This window comes from Lichenostomus cassidix, chromosome 15, assembly GCF_008360975.1.
Source record: "Lichenostomus cassidix isolate B80296 chromosome 15, HeHo_3.0, whole genome shotgun sequence".
NCBI lineage: Eukaryota > Metazoa > Chordata > Aves > Passeriformes > Meliphagidae > Lichenostomus > Lichenostomus cassidix.
Window position 1 is genome coordinate 6,874,643 of NC_139496.1, and position 6,123 is coordinate 6,880,765.

General features: G+C 45.1%; 1 long non-coding RNA gene across 3 annotated transcripts; it reads left to right on the forward strand.

Moving 5' to 3' along the window:
- The first annotated feature begins 1,482 nt into the window (after nt 1-1,482).
- Nucleotides 1,483-5,840, forward strand: LOC146430272 (uncharacterized). 3 transcript variants are annotated; one of them, XR_014855318.1, is made up of 4 exons: nt 1,483-1,669; nt 1,886-2,007; nt 3,699-3,800; nt 5,780-5,840. It is a non-coding gene; the product is annotated as an uncharacterized LOC146430272 (long non-coding RNA). The 3 variants fall into 3 exon arrangements; XR_014855319.1 differs by lacking the exon at nt 5,780-5,840 and adding an exon at nt 5,493-5,653; XR_014855317.1 differs by lacking the exon at nt 5,780-5,840 and adding an exon at nt 4,824-4,939.
- Nucleotides 5,841-6,123: the final 283 nt, after the last annotated feature.

Consider the following 6,123-nt stretch of genomic DNA (forward strand, 5'->3'; position numbering starts at 1 on the left):
TGAGCCCTTCGCGGCTTTCTCGCCCTAAAGCGCGGTTTAGCTCCGGACAAGCTCTGCTGCTCTCCGGCTGTGCGCAGAAAGCGAGCAAACCAGGGGCTGAAAGCTGAGCACACTGCAGCAGTGTTCGTGTCAGAACTCGTTCAAATTACACCAGAATGCTGCTTTTCAGCCACAATGTGCTCACAATGTTTCTTTCTGCTTCAGCAAGCTCCTGGCAGCTTTTGCACTGAGGGGCATAAGGTGCAGCTAAAAGGAACGAAAAGGAGCTTGCCACGACTTCAGATATGCATATCTGCACGAGATAGAGCTGTCCCAGTAAGAAGCAGGTGAAGAGAAGGCTTTCTTCCAATACCCCCCTCCGCAAGCAGCCTTTCCAGGGTAGCACTTTTGGCAGGTTTATTTTGCTTTCTTTCCTAATGCCACCTTAGTCCATTATGGCTTTTTTTGATTATTTGTTTTGATTTTTTTTTCATCCTTTTTTTCATCTCAGCTCATTGAGACCATAGAAACTTTCTTTCACCCTGTCTTTAGTTTTGCTTTCTTATGGTTACTAGCTGTTTGAAATATCATTGCGTTTTATTTTAGCTCTATCTTTGATTATCGCTTTTGGCCCTTTCAGATTCAGAGCCCTCATGCAGGGTTAATGTCAATCCTTTGTGAAATATTTGTCTTTCTTGCTGGATGTGGTTTTGTGCAGCACCTGAATTTTTTCATTGTATTCTAGAAACACTCAGTCGTGTGGGGAGCTCTTCAGTTGTTTTAATGTTGTTTGATTGTAGGGCGAATGCTCTGAAATGCTTTACCATAGAAGTCACTTGCCACAGAGTTTTTGACTCTGGAATAAAATTTTAACTCATCTGATTTTGAGTATGCTTACTGAAGTAACTTTGCTAAAGGAGTTGGAGGTAATTTTGTGCCTGGGGACACTTAGAAGGAAAACAAAACCATATCCAAACCTCAGCCTTTAGTAATAGCAAGGTGACCTGTGTTTTGTATCTAGCTATTATCCTAGGAGCTGTGGCCGTATAACTCAAGACCAAGGATCAAACAATTCAGTGGTTACTGTGTCTTTTTGAGCCTGCTTTCTGCCTTCTATCAGGCTTATTGAAGAGGTGCTGTAATTAATACTGGCCTGGTCTCAAATCAAATTATCATCTTTAAGAAAAGAGTTCATTTTTAGCCTTTGAGTCCAAAGGACAAAAAAACCCCAAACAAACAAACAAAAAAAGCCCCACAAAGAAACCAACCAAACAAAAAACCCCAAAACCTAAACAACAACAACAAACCCTCCTCCCCAAAAAAAAACCCCAAAACAAGAAACACATGAAGAGAAAGTAGGGGGAGGTAGAAACTTTGTGATTGACTTCAATTTCTCCAGTAGACTGGAAATGGTTGTGTATGTATGCATAAATTACTGAAGGTTTACAGAATTTTTCTTTGAAGTTGTTCTTGGCAGGTAAGTAAAATGGTAAGTCTCTAAGAAGAACTGACTTCTTTATTTCTAGAGATCTTGAATCCAAACCAATTACTGCAAATTTTTATTCTTTCTACTTGATGATGTTTTTCTAGTTGTGTTACCATCTTACTCTGCTGTGTCTGGGAATATTTTGTTGAGGAGGACAACACAAAACCAAAGGGAAAAGGCAGCCATACACAGGGACACATCAGAGTAAGGCAAACATGTTCCATAGCATGTGCCATAGCTGCGAGAGTAGCAGCTGCACATTGTGTACTGCTGCATTGTAGTTTGGGGTCTGAAATTTGAACTGCTTTTCTTCTTAGTCCACGGAATTGCCCTCCTTCCTTTTCTAGTAGTGCAGACTCACAGAGTTTGTTAACTCTTATGTTTTGGTGAAAGCCTAAGAAACCTTTCTACCCAAAACAGGCTCGGGGGTTCTTCTCTTCAGTCAGATGTCAAGAGTCCTAGATATCTTGGAAGATGACTGTATGTGGAGGAATGATGAATATTGCAGACTGGATGGACAAGCTCCTCACAACAAACGACAGGTATTTACAATTTGAAGTATTGTGTTGAAGTCAAATACTACTTTTAAAACATTTGGTTCAACTGATATGTTCTTTTCATGTAGTTAGGCTTCCATGAATGCATTCAACAATCCTGACAGCTCCAAATTTGTCTTCACGTTGAGCACACGAGCAGGAGGTCTTGGAATCAATCTGGCTACTGCTGATGTTGTCATTCTCTAGGATTCAGACTGGAATCCACAAGTAGACCCCAGGCTATGGTAACATTCCAGATGGACATTTTGGTGTTTGTTGGGTGTGGCTAGCACAGGTTTTTCCCATGAGAAATTTTCTTGTGTTTTATAAATAAAGATAAAGTTTGGATGTTGTTGGAACAGTGTCCCAGAACTCGGGCAGTGCAGGCCTGGCCAATCAGGCCTGGGGGAAGGCTTCTGACTGACCAATCTGGGTGACTTTTGAGAACTCTATATATGTGATGAAATCAAAACAATAAAGGTCATTCCTTCTTGCCACTGAGAACTGGTGCCTTCATTACCCTGCTAGCTGCTCAACAGCGACAGTTGGGTTGTTTTTTTTCTTTCCCTCTCACAGAACTTTGCTAGAAACATGTACTTCCAAAAGAAATTGGTGTTTTCCCATTGCAGCACAGGAGTAGGATTTGTGAGACCGATTTTCAGTTCAATTGCAGCCTTCTGCTGTGTGGAGCCATTAGTCCTTAGTCACATTTGGGCTACACAAATTTGTGTTCCCGTTGAGTACACGCATGCAGTGGGAAATGCTGGATGTACGCATGAAAGAAAATAGCTTAGGTGATTCAAAAAAATGAAATCAATCCAGGTTGTTAATCCCAAAAGTAGAACACTTGAAAGCTTTGCTATTGCAGCGAGTGGAGGTGACTGTGTGAAGCTCAGCTTTGATTTCCAATGTTTGTAGAAGTTCAGACTGGGTGACTGGCTTAGGTGGGAAAGAGGCTGGCCAATAGGTATGGTGTCTCTGATGAGGGAAGGCAGCGAACGGTGGTGTTACTGCTGTGGTTCAGAGCTCTTCTCAAGAGAGATTTGATAGGCAATTGCCTCTTTTCTCAGAAAAATTTCTGCTGTAGACTTGCAGTGGAACAACCAGAGGCAAAAGAAGATGATGCAGAGCACAGGTAGGTAGAGCAAGTGAGCTGCAGGCATCTGATCTCAGGAAAAAATCACCTGATGGTGATTATTTTTCAGCATCTTGATGATTTTTGTCTTCCAAGTGATGAGTTGATTTTGACTTTTTTTGATGAATCGGATCTGTTTGGCCGAGAAAATTTCATATGGCAATCACATTCTGATGGAGTTACTCAGTGTGCAGAAAACTTTTCTGGCAGGAAGTCTTTCAAGAATTCTCTGCACAAGAAAGAAACATCTAGAATTTGTGAATGATCTAGATGAGTTGGATTGCTGTGGTGTTTTGGGGTTTTTATCCCATGAACAAGGTTGCAGAGGCCCCAGTCCAGGGCTTCTCCTGCCTGGACTGGGACACAGCTTCCCTGTTTGCATCAGTACTCAAGGCCCACAAGATGTGCAAGTCACATCATTGGATTTCTTGCCACCTTTTTCCCTGGAATGCCCCCAAGCCTTTGGACAAAGCAGCTGCTGAGTTGTACTGCTCTGTACTTGAGGTGAACCTTCAAGGCCTGAGGGATTTTCTTTCTCCTTTTGTCTTTCTTCCTGTGTTAGAGAGAGAAGACAAGGCAGATACTCCCAGGAAGACAAAAGAATTGAAAGAAACCCAACCAAATGATTTCAGCCTCCAGCAAACAAAGACTGCAAGAAATTGAAGTGAGTATGTCAGGAAGATGTGTAAATCTAAGTCTTTCTTCAGACGGCTGAGACGAAGAGCTGCATCTCCTGTCGTGATACTCGAGAGGTAGTTTCTAACATCATGTGCCTTCTGCAACTTCAAATGCTGCAGATTGGCCTTTACATGCTGGAAGCAAGCAGTGCAGAAAGCAGCTCTGTAGGTGCAGGTGGGTAAGGCTAGGGAGTCTTTCCCTTCTGACATCATCCTCAAGCCCAGAGGCGTTGGGGATGACGTGGAGCTGGGGGAAGAGATATTGCAACTGCCGTAGGAATGGAAGAGCTTGAATTCTGGAGTTCCTTCCTCCCTTTTACTCAGGGAAAATGAGCAGCTGTCTTAGTCACGTGCTGGCTTTTGGAATGAGAAGGATGGGAGGTGTTTTGGAGGAGAGAGGGCTCTTGATCAGGTTGGGGATGGTGCTGCGCTCTGTATCAAATAGTCCTCTGTGCAGCATCAGCGGTGCCAAGACAGAGACGCTGGAGAGCACGTGTGCAGGGAGTAGAGAGAAAAGCATGGGAAAAGTGGGTGCTGAAAGAGGGCAGGGCAATGACCCGTGCACAGCAGAGTCGGGCAAGAAGTGCAGCATCACACCTGAGCCTTCCCACTAGGTTTCACTTCATTTCCTCCTCCTCTGATGCTGCAGTCCATGAGCTGGGATTCATTGCTTGGTGTGTTCTTGGAAACTTGGAGAAGCTGACTCAAACTTATGTCAATGAGCAGTGGGGAAAGAAGGTTGAGAGCTGTTTGGTTCTGCTCATTGTTGCCAGAGTGCCCCGGTCATGCTCATTTCAGATGATCAGAAAACTGCTAGGCCACTCTACTGTTAAATGTGAAAGTCTCTGCCACTTTCAAAGTCTCTCTCACCTCTCACTTGATGCCTCTCAACATTGGAAGCATTGTCTAGTTGGGACACCGGCAACAATTGCTTCAGGATGTAGCCAAGTTTTTAGGAAATCACTCCATTGTATGTACATCATAAGAATGGATTTGCTTCTCTTGTGCAGAGCACCAAAAGCTTCATTCCAAACGAAGACCAACAATGTGGTGCTGCCACCACCGCCAGGCATGACGACTAGTGCACAACGTGCACCAAGCTCTAGCACCACGAGGCAAAAGAGAGCCAGAACGGAGACACTGACGACCTGCCTGCCATGGATAACCCTGCCAGGAACCAGGATCCTTTGTTATCCAAGGACAGGAAAGTGGAAGAACATCACAAGGAACTATCGAAGGGCATCAACACTGGCATCCAGGAGACCTGGGGGGAGCTTCCCTGCAAGCCCCGCTGAAGAGCTGTGTGATTCTCTTCAGAAACATCCTCCCAGATAAGGAACCATTTCTTGTTGTAGGCAAGTGCCAAGACAAGATTGGTGGGTGTCAAAAGGAGTGTGGTTCTAAAAACAATGGGTGTTTGTTGCAAAAGAAGAAACAGCAAACCTGTGGCTTTGGCTGCAACCTGGGCCTAAGGTTTTCTAGTTTGCTGACAAACTTGTTGGTGAGCCTTGCAGCTTTGCATTTCCAGGTTCTAAAGTTGGATTCCATGGCTGTTTACTGATGGCTCTGGGTGTGGGCTCTGGCATGTTTGGGGGCTGTGTGTGTTAGGCCAGAGTGTGCACGCTGTAGTAGCTGCCTTCTAACTGCTTGCTTTTCCCCCATCGTTTTCCTGCTTGCAGCCCTCACTGCTCTCCTAGGCACTGAGCAAGGACACCTGCTGCTGAATTCCTCTGTGCCTGGGAAAAGCTGAATGGAGCTAAGCATTGTGAGCTGCCAGCTGAGAAGTCAAGGTTCCATTTCCATTAGGGGAGGGGTTGTTGGGGAAGAAGGCAGGAGGGGAGAGCCTGGCGAATAGACTATGCTTAGGACAAATGAACATTTTCTCTTGAAATTTAGGGAAGCCAGGCTTTGGAATTGCTTTATGCATCTCTCTCTGAGCAGCATTCTTCTCTCCGTGGTTTTTCAGGGATCCTCGGGGGATGAGAAGAATCCTTTCCCGGTGACACCTTTCCCACAAGAAGACAAGAAGTCAAGAAGACCTCAAGTTTGAACAGGAAGGGTTTGTTTCACAGCCCTGCCTGTAGTTTCTGAAGCCACCAGGCAGAAGTGGCCCTGCAGCTCCCCGACTTTTGCTTCCCTGATCATCAGCACTTCTTTCGGGAGCAAAGAGAGAGGGAGACGTGGGGGAGACCTGCCCAGTCAGGGCAGCACCTGCTGAGTCAGTTGGCCAGAGCTGAGCAGCACTTGAATTTTTGACTCCCTGCTGGGCCTGTGACCTGGATTTGCCAGCAGAATTCCTAGAGTTGCTGC